Source organism: Vicia villosa, linkage group LG4, assembly GCF_029867415.1.
Source record: "Vicia villosa cultivar HV-30 ecotype Madison, WI linkage group LG4, Vvil1.0, whole genome shotgun sequence".
Taxonomy (NCBI): Eukaryota; Viridiplantae; Streptophyta; class Magnoliopsida; order Fabales; family Fabaceae; genus Vicia; species Vicia villosa.
In genome coordinates, this window is record NC_081183.1 from 17100638 (window position 1) to 17121424 (window position 20787).

General features: G+C 31.0%; 1 long non-coding RNA gene across 1 annotated transcript; it reads right to left on the reverse strand.

Moving 5' to 3' along the window:
- Nucleotides 1–18585: 18585 nt before the first annotated feature.
- On the reverse strand, nt 18586–20088 carry LOC131594592 (uncharacterized). Its single transcript, XR_009281421.1, has 2 exons — nt 19270–20088; nt 18586–19188 (listed from the first exon to the last, which is right to left on the reverse strand). It is a non-coding gene; the product is annotated as an uncharacterized LOC131594592 (long non-coding RNA).
- Between the last annotated feature and the right edge of the window lie 699 nt (nt 20089–20787).

Here is a 20787-nt window from a genome sequence, read left to right on the forward strand (position 1 = left end):
GTTTGACCTGGAAAAAAAATACTTTTAATGAGAATGGACAACGGAGAAGGTAAAAATCATCAACAAAAACAAAACTATAACAAATCAACTTCAAGAAAAACTCAACCTTTGCATCCTCTTCCGTTGTTCTGATTTTCGACATTACATCACAGTTACTTTCACACTTTTCACCGGAAAATTCTGTATCCATGGAAGCGTTGAAGATAGAAAAAGAGAAGGAGAAGGAAGAAGAAGAGCAAGAAGAAGAGGGAGACGGAAGAAAGAGATAGAGTAAGAGAAAAAAAGAGAGAGAAAGAGTGACAGAGTTAAAGGACGAGAGAGATACAGAAGATGCATATATATTCAAACTTCAAACAAACATGGGAATATGAGATTCCCAACCTCTCATTTCCAGGAATCCTATTTGAATCCATCAAACAAACACCCCCTAGATTATACCTTTGATAGGAATTGCTTCCTATCAAAACATTTGAGATTCTGTCAAAATCGCAGTAATACAGAAAAATGATGCAAACAAATTAGAAGTTTCACCGTGAGTTTTTTTTATCATTGAAAAAAAAAAGGAAACAACCAAAAATTAAACTCTTGGTAATTGAACTCCTATGCTCAAGAACACCAAAAGCCTCCAATCTCCAAGTGAGTACAACAAATCTACCCTTTATTCAATATGCTACCTTTCTTATAATAAATCTTTTATATGCACTTCATATACCAAACTTTATTACAGTAATTTTTACAAAATCTACACTTTACAGTGTAACTTTGATTTTGTCAAAAATCTACCTACACTTTAGAATGTGACTTTGATTTCGTCATATTCATCGCCTATCAAAACATGTTTAGTTTTTGAACTAATATGAAAACTTAAATATATATATATGTAAAACACCTTATGTATTTCATCATTAAAAAGATAGTTTGAAAGAGACCAAAAAATCCAAATCTCAACATGAAACTACAACAATTGACTAAATCTTAGTGACATCTTTAAATCCTGAATCATATAACCCGTGTACATAATACTGTTCATCTTTATCATCCAATAAGTCTCTTGAAAATATCAGCACCAAAACCAAACCCCTAAGGAAATATAACTAGTAAATATCAGCACCAAAACTAGCAGGAAAAAAACCTTTCCTAGACAAAACAAAACCCCAGACCAGTGGCACAACAATGAGCAGCTACTAATACTCGAAATCTGGGCTACAATGCCAAAAAGGAAACCTTTCCTTCCAAATTTCTTCAGAATTGGTGATGATATTTACTATGCTCTCCCCCCACACACAACCCAACACCAAAAAAACCAATTTTTCTAAAATTAGAAAGGAACGCATTTATTATCAAGCTATGTAGTATTACGAACTTATTCGTATCCATTAATTGTTCAACCTCAACAAACTAATAAGAATTCGATCCTACAACTAAAAAATCTATTTTACCTTGTCCAAGAGCGATAACGAACTTAAACTATGAAATTGTAATATCCTTTCCTAAAATTGACAACGTATGTTTGGATCAATGGAATAAAGATCAAAGAAAAAGAACATTGAACAAATAAAAAATGCGAAAACTTGTGAATACAATTGTGTTTTGAAAAAGAAAAATATAAATCAAACAATATACACATACCAAAGTGTTAATACATAGAAATAAATTTAAAAACATATAAAGAAGATCACATCCACAATAAAATAATAGGCAAGTAAGAGAAAATCTGTGAAAGTTAAACAAGTCATTGGCAATATTAATGCAAATAGCATGTAGCAATGATTCCAAGTTCAAACAAAAAAAAATAAAAAAGTACTTGAAAAACATCATAGTAGAGTTGAAACTACATTGTAAATGTAGCTAGTCACCTTTTACTCCATGTGATAAACTTTCACATGAAAATGTATGTTTAGTAATATATTGAAAACAAAAAATTAGCATAACTCAGACAAATCAATATATACCCTAAGCTTGTTTTTACTTGAGCCAACTCCATCTTTCTCAGGATCATCTTTCTCAAGAGAAATATGATTTGTAAAAGACACATCCTCAGTGCAAACCCTAAGCCACGGAAACGTTTGACCTGGAAAAAAAATACTTTTAATGAGAATGGACAACGGAGAAGGTAAAAATCATCAACAAAAACAAAACTATAACAAATCAACTTCAAGAAAAACTCAACCTTTGCATCCTCTTCCGTTGTTCTGATTTTCGACATTACATCACAGTTACTTTCACACTTTTCACCGGAAAATTCTGTATCCATGGAAGCGTTGAAGATAGAAAAAGAGAAGGAGAAGGAAGAAGAAGAGCAAGAAGAAGAGGGAGACGGAAGAAAGAGATAGAGTAAGAGAAAAAAAGAGAGAGAAAGAGTGACAGAGTTAAAGGACGAGAGAGATACAGAAGATGCATATATATTCAAACTTCAAACAAACATGGGAATATGAGATTCCCAACCTCTCATTTCCAGGAATCCTATTTGAATCCATCAAACAAACACCCCCTAGATTATACCTTTGATAGGAATTGCTTCCTATCAAAACATTTGAGATTCTGTCAAAATCGCAGTAATACAGAAAAATGATGCAAACAAATTAGAAGTTTCACCGTGAGTTTTTTTTATCATTGAAAAAAAAAAGGAAACAACCAAAAATTAAACTCTTGGTAATTGAACTCCTATGCTCAAGAACACCAAAAGCCTCCAATCTCCAAGTGAGTACAACAAATCTACCCTTTATTCAATATGCTACCTTTCTTATAATAAATCTTTTATATGCACTTCATATACCAAACTTTATTACAGTAATTTTTACAAAATCTACACTTTACAGTGTAACTTTGATTTTGTCAAAAATCTACCTACACTTTAGAATGTGACTTTGATTTCGTCATATTCATCGCCTATCAAAACATGTTTAGTTTTTGAACTAATATGAAAACTTAAATATATATATATATGTAAAACACCTTATGTATTTCATCATTAAAAAGATAGTTTGAAAGAGACCAAAAAATCCAAATCTCAACATGAAACTACAACAATTGACTAAATCTTAGTGACATCTTTAAATCCTGAATCATATAACCCGTGTACATAATACTGTTCATCTTTATCATCCAATAAGTCTCTTGAAAATATCAGCACCAAAACCAAACCCCTAAGGAAATATAACTAGTAAATATCAGCACCAAAACTAGCAGGAAAAAAACCTTTCCTAGACAAAACAAAACCCCAGACCAGTGGCACAACAATGAGCAGCTACTAATACTCGAAATCTGGGCTACAATGCCAAAAAGGAAACCTTTCCTTCCAAATTTCTTCAGAATTGGTGATGATATTTACTATGCTCTCCCCCCACACACAACCCAACACCAAAAAAACCAATTTTTCTAAAATTAGAAAGGAACGCATTTATTATCAAGCTATGTAGTATTACGAACTTATTCGTATCCATTAATTGTTCAACCTCAACAAACTAATAAGAATTCGATCCTACAACTAAAAAATCTATTTTACCTTGTCCAAGAGCGATAACGAACTTAAACTATGAAATTGTAATATCCTTTCCTAAAATTGACAACGTATGTTTGGATCAATGGAATAAAGATCAAAGAAAAAGAACATTGAACAAATAAAAAATGCGAAAACTTGTGAATACAATTGTGTTTTGAAAAAGAAAAATATAAATCAAACAATATACACATACCAAAGTGTTAATACATAGAAATAAATTTAAAAACATATAAAGAAGATCACATCCACAATAAAATAATAGGCAAGTAAGAGAAAATCTGTGAAAGTTAAACAAGTCATTGGCAATATTAATGCAAATAGCATGTAGCAATGATTCCAAGTTCAAACAAAAAAAAATAAAAAAGTACTTGAAAAACATCATAGTAGAGTTGAAACTACATTGTAAATGTAGCTAGTCACCTTTTACTCCATGTGATAAACTTTCACATGAAAATGTATGTTTAGTAATATATTGAAAACAAAAAATTAGCATAACTCAGACAAATCAATATATACCCTAAGCTTGTTTTTACTTGAGCCAACTCCATCTTTCTCAGGATCATCTTTCTCAAGAGAAATATGATTTGTAAAAGACACATCCTCAGTGCAAACCCTAAGCCACGGAAACGTTTGACCTGGAAAAAAAATACTTTTAATGAGAATGGACAACGGAGAAGGTAAAAATCATCAACAAAAACAAAACTATAACAAATCAACTTCAAGAAAAACTCAACCTTTGCATCCTCTTCCGTTGTTCTGATTTTCGACATTACATCACAGTTACTTTCACACTTTTCACCGGAAAATTCTGTATCCATGGAAGCGTTGAAGATAGAAAAAGAGAAGGAGAAGGAAGAAGAAGAGCAAGAAGAAGAGGGAGACGGAAGAAAGAGATAGAGTAAGAGAAAAAAAGAGAGAGAAAGAGTGACAGAGTTAAAGGACGAGAGAGATACAGAAGATGCATATATATTCAAACTTCAAACAAACATGGGAATATGAGATTCCCAACCTCTCATTTCCAGGAATCCTATTTGAATCCATCAAACAAACACCCCCTAGATTATACCTTTGATAGGAATTGCTTCCTATCAAAACATTTGAGATTCTGTCAAAATCGCAGTAATACAGAAAAATGATGCAAACAAATTAGAAGTTTCACCGTGAGTTTTTTTTATCATTGAAAAAAAAAAAGGAAACAACCAAAAATTAAACTCTTGGTAATTGAACTCCTATGCTCAAGAACACCAAAAGCCTCCAATCTCCAAGTGAGTACAACAAATCTACCCTTTATTCAATATGCTACCTTTCTTATAATAAATCTTTTATATGCACTTCATATACCAAACTTTATTACAGTAATTTTTACAAAATCTACACTTTACAGTGTAACTTTGATTTTGTCAAAAATCTACCTACACTTTAGAATGTGACTTTGATTTCGTCATATTCATCGCCTATCAAAACATGTTTAGTTTTTGAACTAATATGAAAACTTAAATATATATATATGTAAAACACCTTATGTATTTCATCATTAAAAAGATAGTTTGAAAGAGACCAAAAAATCCAAATCTCAACATGAAACTACAACAATTGACTAAATCTTAGTGACATCTTTAAATCCTGAATCATATAACCCGTGTACATAATACTGTTCATCTTTATCATCCAATAAGTCTCTTGAAAATATCAGCACCAAAACCAAACCCCTAAGGAAATATAACTAGTAAATATCAGCACCAAAACTAGCAGGAAAAAAACCTTTCCTAGACAAAACAAAACCCCAGACCAGTGGCACAACAATGAGCAGCTACTAATACTCGAAATCTGGGCTACAATGCCAAAAAGGAAACCTTTCCTTCCAAATTTCTTCAGAATTGGTGATGATATTTACTATGCTCTCCCCCCACACACAACCCAACACCAAAAAAACCAATTTTTCTAAAATTAGAAAGGAACGCATTTATTATCAAGCTATGTAGTATTACGAACTTATTCGTATCCATTAATTGTTCAACCTCAACAAACTAATAAGAATTCGATCCTACAACTAAAAAATCTATTTTACCTTGTCCAAGAGCGATAACGAACTTAAACTATGAAATTGTAATATCCTTTCCTAAAATTGACAACGTATGTTTGGATCAATGGAATAAAGATCAAAGAAAAAGAACATTGAACAAATAAAAAATGCGAAAACTTGTGAATACAATTGTGTTTTGAAAAAGAAAAATATAAATCAAACAATATACACATACCAAAGTGTTAATACATAGAAATAAATTTAAAAACATATAAAGAAGATCACATCCACAATAAAATAATAGGCAAGTAAGAGAAAATCTGTGAAAGTTAAACAAGTCATTGGCAATATTAATGCAAATAGCATGTAGCAATGATTCCAAGTTCAAACAAAAAAAAATAAAAAAGTACTTGAAAAACATCATAGTAGAGTTGAAACTACATTGTAAATGTAGCTAGTCACCTTTTACTCCATGTGATAAACTTTCACATGAAAATGTATGTTTAGTAATATATTGAAAACAAAAAATTAGCATAACTCAGACAAATCAATATATACCCTAAGCTTGTTTTTACTTGAGCCAACTCCATCTTTCTCAGGATCATCTTTCTCAAGAGAAATATGATTTGTAAAAGACACATCCTCAGTGCAAACCCTAAGCCACGGAAACGTTTGACCTGGAAAAAAAATACTTTTAATGAGAATGGACAACGGAGAAGGTAAAAATCATCAACAAAAACAAAACTATAACAAATCAACTTCAAGAAAAACTCAACCTTTGCATCCTCTTCCGTTGTTCTGATTTTCGACATTACATCACAGTTACTTTCACACTTTTCACCGGAAAATTCTGTATCCATGGAAGCGTTGAAGATAGAAAAAGAGAAGGAGAAGGAAGAAGAAGAGCAAGAAGAAGAGGGAGACGGAAGAAAGAGATAGAGTAAGAGAAAAAAAGAGAGAGAAAGAGTGACAGAGTTAAAGGACGAGAGAGATACAGAAGATGCATATATATTCAAACTTCAAACAAACATGGGAATATGAGATTCCCAACCTCTCATTTCCAGGAATCCTATTTGAATCCATCAAACAAACACCCCCTAGATTATACCTTTGATAGGAATTGCTTCCTATCAAAACATTTGAGATTCTGTCAAAATCGCAGTAATACAGAAAAATGATGCAAACAAATTAGAAGTTTCACCGTGAGTTTTTTTTATCATTGAAAAAAAAAGGAAACAACCAAAAATTAAACTCTTGGTAATTGAACTCCTATGCTCAAGAACACCAAAAGCCTCCAATCTCCAAGTGAGTACAACAAATCTACCCTTTACTCAATATGCTACCTTTCTTATAATAAATCTTTTATATGCACTTCATATACCAAACTTTATTACAGTAATTTTTACAAAATCTACACTTTACAGTGTAACTTTGATTTTGTCAAAAATCTACCTACACTTTAGAATGTGACTTTGATTTCGTCATATTCATCGCCTATCAAAACATGTTTAGTTTTTGAACTAATATGAAAACTTAAATATATATATATATATATATATATATATATATATATATATATATATATATATATATATATATATATATATATATATATATATATATATATATATATATATATATATATATATATATATATGTAAAACACCTTATGAATTTCATCATTAAAAAGATAGTTTGAAAGAGACCAAAAAATCCAAATCTCAACATGAAACTACAACAATTGACTAAATCTTAGTGACATCTTTAAATCCTGAATCATAAAACCCGTGTACATAATACTGTTCATCTTTATCATCCAATAAGTCTCTTGAAAATATCAGCACCAAAACCAAACCCCTAAGGAAATATAACTAGTAAATATCAGCACCAAAACTAGCAGGAAAAAAACCTTTCCTAGACAAAACCAAACCCCAGACCAGTGGCAAAACAATGAGCAGCTACTAATACTCGAAATCTGGGCTACAATGCCAAAAAGGAAACCTTTCCTTCCAAATTTCTTCAGAATTGGTGATGATATTTACTATGCTCTCCCCCCACACACAACCCAACACCAAAAAAACCAATTTTTCCAAAATTAGAAAGGAACGCATTTATTATCAAGCTATGTAGTATTACGAACTTATTCGTATCCATTAATTGTTCAACCTCAACAAACTAATAAGAATTCGATCCTACAACTAAAAAATCTATTTTACCTTGTCCAAGAGCGATAACGAACTTAAACTATGAAATTGTAATATCCTTTCCTAAAATTGACAACGTATGTTTGGATCAATGGAATAAAGATCAAAGAAAAAGAACATTGAACAAATAAAAAATGCGAAAACTTGTGAATACAATTGTGTTTTGAAAAAGAAAAATATAAATCAAACAATATACACATACCAAAGTGTTAATACATAGAAATAAATTTAAAAACATATAAAGAAGATCACATCCACAATAAAATAATAGGCAAGTAAGAGAAAATCTGTGAAAGTTAAACAAGTCATTGGCAATATTAATGCAAATAGCATGTAGCAATGATTCCAAGTTCAAACAAAAAAAAATAAAAAAGTACTTGAAAAACATCATAGTAGAGTTGAAACTACATTGTAAATGTAGCTAGTCACCTTTTACTCCATGTGATAAACTTTCACATGAAAATGTATGTTTAGTAATATATTGAAAACAAAAAATTAGCATAACTCAGACAAATCAATATATACCCTAAGCTTGTTTTTACTTGAGCCAACTCCATCTTTCTCAGGATCATCTTTCTCAAGAGAAATATGATTTGTAAAAGACACATCCTCAGTGCAAACCCTAAGCCACGGAAACGTTTGACCTGGAAAAAAATACTTTTAATGAGAATGGACAACGGAGAAGGTAAAAATCATCAACAAAAACAAAACTATAACAAATCAACTTCAAGAAAAACTCAACCTTTGCATCCTCTTCCGTTGTTCTGATTTTCGACATTACATCACAGTTACTTTCACACTTTTCACCGGAAAATTCTGTATCCATGGAAGCGTTGAAGATAGAAAAAGAGAAGGAGAAGGAAGAAGAGGAGCAAGAAGAAGAGGGAGACGGAAGAAAGAGATAGAGTAAGAGAAAAAAAGAGAGAGAAAGAGTGACAGAGTTAAAGGACGAGAGAGATACAGAAGATGCATATATATTCAAACTTCAAACAAACATGGGAATATGAGATTCCCAACCTCTCATTTCCAGGAATCCTATTTGAATCCATCAAACAAACACCCCCTAGATTATACCTTTGATAGGAATTGCTTCCTATCAAAACATTTGAGATTCTGTCAAAATCGCAGTAATACAGAAAAATGATGCAAACAAATTAGAAGTTTCACCGTGAGTTTTTTTTATCATTGAAAAAGAAAGGAAACAACCAAAAATTAAACTCTTGGTAATTGAACTCCTATGCTCAAGAACACCAAAAGCCTCCAATCTCCAAGTGAGTACAACAAATCTACCCTTTACTCAATATGCTACCTTTCTTATAATAAATCTTTTATATGCACTTCATATACCAAACTTTATTACAGTAATTTTTACAAAATCTACACTTTACAGTGTAACTTTGATTTTGTCAAAAATCTACCTACACTTTAGAATGTGACTTTGATTTCGTCATATTCATCGCCTATCAAAACATGTTTAGTTTTTGAACTAATATGAAAACTTAAATATATATATATATATATATATATATATATATATATATATATATATATATATATATATATATATATATATATATATATATATATATATATATATATATATATATATATATATATATATATATATATATATATATATATATATATATATATATATATATATATATATATATATATATGTAAAACACCTTATGAATTTCATCATTAAAATGATAGTTTGAAAGAGACCAAAAAATCCAAATCTCAACATGAAACTACAACAATTGACTAAATCTCAGTGATATCTTTAAATCCTGTTTCATAAAACCCATGTCCATAATACCGTTCATCTTTATCATCCAATAGTTCTCATGAAAATATCAGCACCAAAACGAAACACCTAAGTATATAACTAGTAAATATCAGCACCAAATCTAGCAAGAAAAAAACGTTTCCTGGACAAAACCAAATCCCAAAGCAGTGGCAAAACAATGAGCAGCTAATACTCAAGATCTAGGCTACAATGCCAAAAAGGAAGACTTTCCTTCCAAATTTCTTCAGAATTGGTGATGATATTTACTATGCTCTCCCCCTCCCCCCAGACACAACCCAACACCAAAAAAATAAAATATTCCAAAATTAGTAAGGAACGCATTTATTATCAAGCTATGCAGAATTACGAACTAATTCGTATCCATTAATTGTTCAACCTCAACAAACTAATAAGAATTCAATCCTACAACTATAAAATCAATTTTACCTTGTCCAAGAGCGATAACGAACTTAAATATGAAATTGTAATATCCTTTCCTAAAATTGACAACGTATATTTGGAACAATGGAATAAATATCAAAGAAAAAGAACATTGAAATAATGAAAATTGCGAAAACTTGTGAATACAATTGTGTTTTGAAAAAATATAAATCAAACAAAATATAGATACCAAAGTGTTAATACATAGAAGTAGATTTAAAAACATATAAAGAAGATCACATCCACAATAAAATAATAGGCAAGTAAGAGAAAATCTGTGAAAGTTAAACAAGTCATTGGCAATATTAATGCAAATAGCATGTAGCAATGATTCCAAGTTCAAACAAAAAAATAAAAAAGTACTTGAAAAACATCATAGTAGAGTTGAAACTACATTGTAAATGTAGCTAGTCACCTTTTACTCCATGTGATAAACTTTCACATGAAAATGTATGTTTAGTAATATATTGAAAACAAAAAATTAGCATAACTCAGACAAATCAATATATACCCTAAGCTTGTTTTTACTTGAGCCAACTCCATCTTTCTCAGGATCATCTTTCTCAAGAGAAATATGATTTGTAAAAGACACATCCTCAGTGCAAACCCTAAGCCACGGAAGCGTTTGAACTGGAAAAAAATACTTTTAATGAGAATGGACAACAGAGAAGGTAAAAATCATCAACAAAAACAAAACTATAACAAATCAACTTCAAGAAAAACTCAACCTTTGCATCCTCTTCCGTTGTTCTGATTTTCAACATTACATCACAGTTACTTTCACACTTTTCACCGGAAAATTCTGTATCCATGGAAGCGTTGAAGATAGAAAAAGAGAAGGAGAAGGAAGAAGAGGAGCAAGAAGAAGAGGGAGACGGAAGAAAGAGATAGAGTAAGAGAAAAAAAGAGAGAGAAAGAGTGACAGAGTTAAAGGACAAGAGAGAAAGAGAAGATGCATATATATTCAAACTTCAAACAAACATGGGAATATGAGATTCCCAACCTCTCATTTCCAAGAATCCTATTTGAATCCATCAAACAAACACCCCCTAGACTATACCTTCGATAGGAATCGCTTCCTATCAAAACATTTGAGATTCTGTCAAAATCGCAGTAATACAGAAAAATGATGCAAAAAAATTAGAAGTTTCACCGTGAGTTTTTTTTATCATTGAAAAAAAAAGGAAACAACCAAAAATTAAACTCTTGGTAATTGAACTCCTATGCTCAAGAACACCAAAAGCCTCCAATCTCCAAGTGAGTACAACAAATCTACCCTTTACTCAATATGCTACCTTTCTTATAATAAATCTTTTATATGCACTTCATATACCAAACTTTATTACAGTAATTTTTACAAAATCTACACTTTACAGTGTAACTTTGATTTTGTCAAAAATCTACCTACACTTTAGAATGTGACTTTGATTTCGTCATATTCATCGCCTATCAAAACATGTTTAGTTTTTGAACTAATATGCAAACTTAAATATATATATATATATATATATATATATATATATATATATATATATATATATATATATATATATATATATATATATATATATATATATATATATATATATATATATATATATATATATATATATATATATATATATATATATATATATATATATATATATATATATATATATATGTAAAACACCTTATGAATTTCATCATTAAAAAGATAGTTTGAAAGAGACCAAAAAATCCAAATCTCAACATGAAACTACAACAATTGACTAAATCTCAGTGATATCTTTAAATCCTGTTTCATAAAACCCATGTACATTATACCGTTCATCTTTATCATCCAATAGTTCTCTTGAAAATATCGGCACCAAAACGAAACATGTAAGTGTATAACTAGTAAATATCAGCACCAAATCTAGCAAGAAAAAAACGTTTCCTGGACAAAACCAAACCCCAAAGCAGTGGCAAAACAATGAGCAGCTAATACTCAAGATCTAGGCTACAATGCCAAAAAGGAAGACTTTCCTTCCAAATTTCTTCAGAATTGGTGATGATATTTACTATGCTCTCCCCCCTCCCCCCAGACACAACCCAACACCAAAAAAATAAAATATTCCAAAATTAGTAAGGAACGCATTTATTATCAAGCTATGCAGAATTACGAACTAATTCGTATCCATTAATTGTTCAACCTCAACAAACTAATAAGAATTCAATCCTACAACTATAAAATCAATTTTACCTTGTCCAAGAGCGATAACGAACTTAAATATGAAATTGTAATATCCTTTCCTAAAAGTGACAACGTATATTTGGAACAATGGAATAAATATCAAAGAAAAAGAACATTGAAATAATGAAAATTGCGAAAACTTGTGAATACAATTGTGTTTTGAAAAAATATAAATCAAACAAAATATAGATACCAAAGTGTTAATACATAGAAATAGATTTAAAAACATATAAAGAAGATCACATCCACAATAAAATAATAGGCAAGTAAGAGAAAATCTGTGAAAGTTAAACAAGTCATTGGCAATATTAATGCAAATAGCATGTAGCAATGATTCCAAGTTCAAACAAAAAAAAATAAAAAAGTACTTGAAAAACATCATAGTAGAGTTGAAACTACATTGTAAATGTAGCTAGTCACCTTTTACTCCATGTGATAAACTTTCACATGAAAATGTATGTTTAGTAATATATTGAAAACAAAAAATTAGCATAACTCAGACAAATCAATATATACCCTAAGCTTGTTTTTACTTGAGCCAACTCCATCTTTCTCAGGATCATCTTTCTCAAGAGAAATATGATTTGTAAAAGACACATCCTCAGTGCAAACCCTAAGCCACGGAAGCGTTTGAACTGGAAAAAAAATACTTTTAATGAGAATGGACAACGGAGAAGGTAAAAATCATCAACAAAAACAAAACTATAACAAATCAACTTCAAGAAAAACTCAACCTTTGCATCCTCTTCCGTTGTTCTGATTTTCAACATTACATCACAGTTACTTTCACACTTTTCACCGGAAAATTCTGTATCCATGGAAGCGTTGAAGATAGAAAAAGAGAAGGAGAAGGAAGAAGAGGAGCAAGAAGAAGAGGGAGACGGAAGAAAGAGATAGAGTAAGAGAAAAAAAGAGAGAGAAAGAGTGACAGAGTTAAAGGACGAGAGAGAAAGAGAAGATGCATATATATATTCAAACTTCAAACAAATATGGGAATATGAGATTCCCAACCTCTCATTTCCAGGAATCCTATTTGAATCCATCAAACAAACACCCCCTAGATTATACCTTCGATAGGAATTGCTTCCTATCAAAACATTTGAGATTCTGTCAAAATCGCAGTAATACAGAAAAATGATGCAAACAAATTAGAAGTTTCACCGTGAGTTTTTTTTATCATTGAAAAAAAAAGGAAACAACCAAAAATTAAACTCTTGGTAATTGAATTTCTATGCTCAAGAACACCAAAAGCCTCCAATCTCCAAGTGAGTACAACAAATCTACCCTTTACTCAATATGCTACCTTTCTTATAATAAATCTTTTATATGCACTTCATATACCAAACTTTATTACAGTAATTTTTACAAAATCTACACTTTACAGTGTAACTTTGATTTTGTCAAAAATCTACCTACACTTTAGAATGTGACTTTGATTTCGTCATATTCATCGCCTATCAAAACATGTTTAGTTTTTGAACTAATATGCAAACTTATACATATATATATATATATATATATATATATATATATATATATATATATATATATATATATATATATATATATATATATATATATATATATATATATATATATATATATATATGTAAAACACCTTATGAATTTCATCATTAAAAAGATAGTTTGAAAGAGACCAAAAAATCCAAATCTCAACATGAAACTACAACAATTGACTAAATCTCAGTGATATCTTTAAATCCTGTTTCATAAAACCCATGTACATAATACCGTTCATCTTTATCATCCAATAGTTCTCTTGAAAATATCAGCACCAAAACGAAACACCTAAGTATATAACTAGTAAATAGCAACACCAAATCTAGCAAGAAAAAAACGTTTCCTGGACAAAACCAAACCCCAAAGCAGTGGCAAAACAATGAGCAGCTAATACTCAAGATCTAGGCTACAATGCCAAAAAGGAAGACTTTCCTTCCAAATTTCTTCAGAATTGGTGATGATATTTACTATGCTCTCCCCCCTCCCCCCAGACACACCCCAACACCAAAAAAATAAAATATTCCAAAATTAGTAAGGAACGCATTTATTATCAAGCTATGCAGAATTACGAACTAATTCGTATCCATTAATTGTTCAACCTCAACAAACTAATAAGAAATCAATCCTACAACTATAAAATCAATTTTACCTTGTCCAAGAGCGATAACGAACTTAAATATGAAATTGTAATATCCTTTCGTAAAATTGACAACGTATATTTGGAACAATGGAATAAATATCAAAGAAAAAGAACATTGAAATAATGAAAATTGCGAAAACTTGTGAATACAATTGTGTTTTGAAAAAATATAAATCAAACAAAATATAGATACCAAAGTGTTAATACATAGAAATAGATTTAAAAACATATAAAGAAGATCACATCCACAATAAAATAATAGGCAAGAGAAAATCTGTGAAAGTTAAACAAGTCATTGGCAATATTAATGCAAATAGCATGTAGCAATGATTCCAAGTTCAAACAAAAAAAATAAAAAAGTACTTGAAAAACATCATAGTAGAGTTTAAACTACATTGTAAATGTAGCTAGTCACCTTTTACTCCATGTGATAAACTTTCACATGAAAATGTATGTTTAGTAATATATTGAAAACAAAAAATTAGCATAACTCAGACAAATCAATATATACCCTAAGCTTGTTTTTACTTGAGCCAACTCCATCTTTCTCAGGATCATCTTTCTCAAGAGAAATATGATTTGTAAAAGACACATCCTCAGTGCAAACCCTAAGCCACGGAAGCGTTTGAACTGGAAAAAAAATACTTTTAATGAGAATGGACAACGGAGAAGGTAAAAATCATCAACAAAAACAAAACTATAACAAATCAACTTCAAGAAAAACTCAACCTTTGCATCCTCTTCCGTTGTTCTGATTTTCAACATTACATCACAGTTACTTTCACACTTTTCACCGGAAAATTCTGTATCCATGGAAGCGTTGAAGATAGAAAAAGAGAAGGAGAAGGAAGAAGAGGAGCAAGAAGAAGAGGGAGACGGAAGAAAGAGATAGAGTAAGAGAAAAAAAGAGAGAGAAAGAGTGACAGAGTTAAAGGACGAGAGAGATACAGAAGATGCATATATATTCAAACTTCAAACAAACATGGGAATATGAGATTCCCAACCTCTCATTTCCAGGAATCCTATTTGAATCCATCAAACAAACACCCCCTAGATTATACCTTCGATAGGAATTGCTTCCTATCAAAACATTTGAGATTCTGTCAAAATCGCAGTAATACAGAAAAATGATGCAAACAAATTAGAAGTTTCACCGTGAGTTTTTTTTATCATTGAAAAAAAAGGAAACAACCAAAAATTAAACTCTTGGTAATTGAACTCCTATGCTCAAGAACACCAAAAGCCTCCAATCTCCAAGTGAGTACAACAAATCTACCCTTTACTCAATATGCTACCTTTCTTATAATAAATTTTTTATATGCACTTTATATACCAAACTTTATTACAGTAATTTTTACAAAATCTACACTTTACAGTGTAACTTTGATTTTGTCAAAAATCTACCTACACTTTAGAATGTGACATTGATTTTGTCATATTCATCGCCTATCAAAACATGTTTAGTTTTTGAACTAATATGCAAACTTAAATATATATATATATATATATATGTAAAACACCTTATGTATTTCATCATTAAAAAGATAGTTTGAAAGAGACCAAAAAATCCAAATCTCAACATGAAACTACAACAATTGACTAAATCTCAGTGATATCTTTAAATCCTGTTTCATAAAACCCATGTACATAATACCGTTCATCTTTATCATCCAATAGTTCTCTTGAAAATATCAGCACCAAAACGAAACACCTAAGTATATAACTAGTAAATATCAGCACCAAATCTAGCAAGAAAAAAACGTTTCCTGGACAAAACCAAACCCCAAAGCAGTGGCAAAACAATGAGCAGCTAATACTCAAAATCTAGGCTACAATGCCAAAAAGGAAGCCTTTCCTTCCAAATTTCTTCAGAATTGGTGATGATATTTACTATGCTCTCCCCCCTCCCCCCAGACACAACCCAACACCAAAAAAATAAAATATTCCAAAATTAGTGAGGAACGCATTTATTATCAAGCTATGCAGAATTACGAACTAATTCGTATCCATTAATTGTTCAACCTCAACAAACTAATAAGAATTCAATCCTACAACTATAAAATCAATTTTACCCTGTCCAAGAGCGATAACGAACTTAAACTATGAAATTGTAATATCCTTTCCTAAAATTGACAACGTATGTTTGGAACAATAGAATAAATATCAAAGAAAAAGAACATTGAAATAATGAAAATTGCGAAAACTTGTGAATACAATTGTGTTTTGAAAAAATATAAATCAAACAAAATATAGATACCAAAGTGTTAATACATAGAAATAGATTTAAAAACATATAAAGAAGATCACATCCACAATAAAATAATAGGCAAGTAAGAGAAATTCTGTGAAAGTTAAACAAGTCATTGGCAATATTAATGCAAATAGCATGTAGCAATGATTCCAAGTTCAAACAAAAAAACACTAATAAAGCATCATAGTATAGTTGAAACTCCCTTGTAAATGTAGCTAGTCAGTCACCTTTTCACTAAATTTTACACTAAAATTGTACAACAGTGGAATAAAGTTTTGGCCTGAATTTTGATTGATAGGTTAGTTTTCCACCTAATTTAGGTTGATAAGGTATCATATATTTTATTTATATAACTGTAAAATCTTTAAAGATACCATATATTTGTCGAATTTAAGAGATTTTGGTCTCTACTAGTTGATGTTTTACCAGAGAGGCACCACAATGAACTAACAACATGGATAAATAGCATATAAATGAAGGATTGTGAAGTGGAGAAGATTCCATTCATAATTTTATCATTTATATGCTCTTTGTCCATGTTGTGGGTTCATTGTGGTACTTCCTTGAGAACCGATCAACTATCTATTAGAAGTCAAAATCTCATCATTAGAAAAATATACTCTCCAAAAAATTTTAATGAATTTAGAATTAAATAAATGGAAAAAATCACCCCCTTATCAACATAAATTAAGTAGATAACTAACATATTAATCAAAATTCCGAACAAATAAAATATTTCCAAAAATTTATTCAATTATTGTACAACTTCATAATTTAAATAAAGAGAGAGGAGAACGAAATGGAACATCTTCTACATTAGGCAATGTAATATCTAATGTCGACCAAAATATGTAAATGATGTGAAGATATATAAACTAATTTTGTTAAAAAAAAGTTAACACAAAATTTGTATTTTGGTATATTTTAATATATGCCATAATGGCATAAACTATAAAACTATTTATATTAAACGGAAATTAATTTTTTATTAGTCAAGAAGAAAAGAAACACATACCTAAGTTCTTTTGAGTAGCAGTTATATGATAAAACTATTGATTAGAAGCTCCAAAACAGAATCGACCATTGATTAGAAGCTCCAAAACAGAATCGGAGAAGTAGCAGTTATATGATAAAACCATTGATTAGAAGTATAAAAAAAATAGTAAAGTGGTGGTTAGTTACCTGTGATTCATCTCCTCCATAGCATGTCACATCATTCATCTTCCTATCACCGACACGCTAGCCATAACCCTCCTATTTATAATCAAAACCAAATCCTGTTATGCCATCCATCTCACAAGAAGATGAGGGAACGAAATTGGAAAGGGTACGAAGTTAGTGTGATATTAGGAAGAAAAATCGGAGGGTATTGTTGTGTCGTGATGATTTTTCATTCTTTCTTCTCCTGTAGAGGAGGTCTCTGACGATGCGGCAAATAGGTGAGATAGAGAGAAATATTAGGAAAAAATTATTTTATTTATATCATATTGTTGCACCCCAAAATTTGCCCTCTTTGTCTGTGCTATAAGTTATGGATGGCGTTTATTTTGTCGTTCAAAAAAATTGAGAAATTAAGAAAGACTTTCTATTGTTTTGAGATTGTTAAGTCAAAAGGTTTATGATCCGAGTTACGAAGATTAAGTCATGATGCGAGGGATGATGATGATAGACTCATATTGTGATCTCTATTATTGGTTGTTGGTTTTGCAAGTAGATTTGGATTTGAGTTGAGGAGCAAAGTTAGATTCATTCAATTTTCATTCATTCCATGTGTCATTGGTTTACGAAGGAGATTGAAATTTGAATTGAGAGTCCATGTAAAAATCGAGTTTCAATTATGTCCATTATTCAAGATGAATCTCCATTTGCAAAGTTCATTCAAATTGCTATCTTGATTCATTACAAGTTTCTTTTAAGGTTCATTACAAGTTCATGAAGGTTTGTATCATTCATTAAAAAATATATACACCAAGGCCCATTCATTACCAAAGGGAGATTCATAATTCAATCCAATTCCAATATCCATACAAAAACGCCCATTGAAAATTCGTTACAAAAATTACAAAGTTCATACATCCCTGTGTCCATTACAAAAGCCATACAAAGAGAACTACATAAAAACATAAGTCTAATAAAGGATAATCTCCCTTTGGCCACGTCCCAACTTTTCCATTTTTAAAATCCTTCAATTCCAATATAGCAAGCCATGAGATGTAGTGAAAAATTCCAGAACCGATGCCAATAGGATAAACCGAAGCCGGTTCGATCCAAAACAGGATTCACAAAGACGGCATAACAAAAAATGGCAGAAGAAAGGAAATTCAGAAAAAGGGAGCATAACAGAATTCACAAAAAAAAACGTAACAAACTTTTGCAGGAAAAAAACTCTCTCCCATTCGTTCTTCAATCATCTTCATCATCTTGAACCTTCTCTTCACACTCTCTCTGCGATTCATACATCACAATTCAGAAAAATGTAACAAACTTCTTCAACCTCTCTCTCGATCATCCCTTGAATCTTCATCTTCATCAGCAACGTTCATCATCATAACCATCACCTTCAACACTTCAATTGACACGCTATTGATCTTCCAGCAAACTACACACTTCAATTGAATCAGTAGGGGAGAATCAAGCAAAAAGAAAACGTAACAGAATTTGGGGAAAATTGATAACGAACCTCTAACCGAAACAAAATCTTCAGTCTTCAACTTCTCAAACTCACCACAGAAAATTCAGCATAGGATTGATTCAATCTCAAGAACTCACCTGAAACTTCATCATCCTCAGTTCGATGCAAGAAACGTAAGCAAATTCTGAATCCACGATCTCATCTTCAATCTTCAAAGCTTCATCATAAATCTGCGATGCCGCAACCGCCAAATCATCGCCTTCATCTATCTCATTGCGACTGAATCAACATCATCCATCAACAATCTTCTTTGTTGACGATTCACAAATCTCCAATCGCACATCCTCCGTCTCAGCAAACAACGGCAACAATACCTTCATCTACGATCCGCGGAAGCTTTACAAGCTTTGACCGTTTCCGTTATATCTTCTTCAATCTCCAATCAACACGATAACAACAACAACAGAAAAGGTTGAAGACGAGAATGAGAGAGTGAGCGGTGATGGCATTGAACCGGAAATGATGATCGGAGTAAGGTTGAGGTCACCATCGCCGCCGTTGTTCGCGAGAGAGAGCGAGAGTTGAATTGCCGCGCCGTTCAGAGTTGAGAGACGAAGTGAGGCTGAGACGAGAGCATTGTTCTCATTGGTAAGGATCAGCGGCGGCGTTCGAGTGTTGATCTGAGAAGAGGAGGAGTTCCGCCGCGTTTTGAGTGAGCGAAGGAAAAAGGTCCAAGTTCAGTAATCATTCACGTAAACCTAATTCTAATCCCCTTTGCTTAATCATTTGGTTTTAATTGGATTAATGTGAATTAATTGAGGTTATTGGAATTGATTAATTGAGTTTGTTAAGAAGGCTGAGCATTAATTGAAATCAAATCTGGATTAAGAAATCTGAAACAATTTCAAACTGGATCAAAACAATAACCTTGGGCCAAACGAAACTGCTATTCACCACCCCCTAAGCCCAAGCATGTTGCTCTTTTCTTTTTTGTGTTAGTTGAAATCTGAAACAAAAAAAACAAGTTGTTGGACCAATCCTCTGGGCCCATGCGCCTAATTACTTTGTCACACCACTGATTTCATAATAAACCCCCTGGATCCAATATTAATTCATGCTAGATATAGGTTTTTCTTTAACTAGTTCTTCCTTTTATTTTTAGTACAACAATATTAAAAAAAACCGATCATATTTTGTTAGTTTCTAGATGATAAAAGAATAATAAAAACATGTAATATTTTCTAGTTAGAATTAGATGTTTTATTATATTGTTTAGTTTTAATTCTTTGATAAAATACCATGAAGAATATTATGTTTGTTAGACTTTTGCATTGATAAAAAGAGATGATAAAAACATGTAATCTTTTCCTTGTTAGGATTTAATTGTTTTGTTACATAGTTTTGTTCTACTATTTCCATATGAAAATGCAATACAAAAACATGTCATACCTTTTTGCTTGTTAGAATTTTGTACATAGTTTTGTTCTTATTCTTAGATAAAAATGTCATAAAAACAATTTAATCTTGTTGGACTTTTGTTTAGGATTTACTTAGAATTTAATTTCT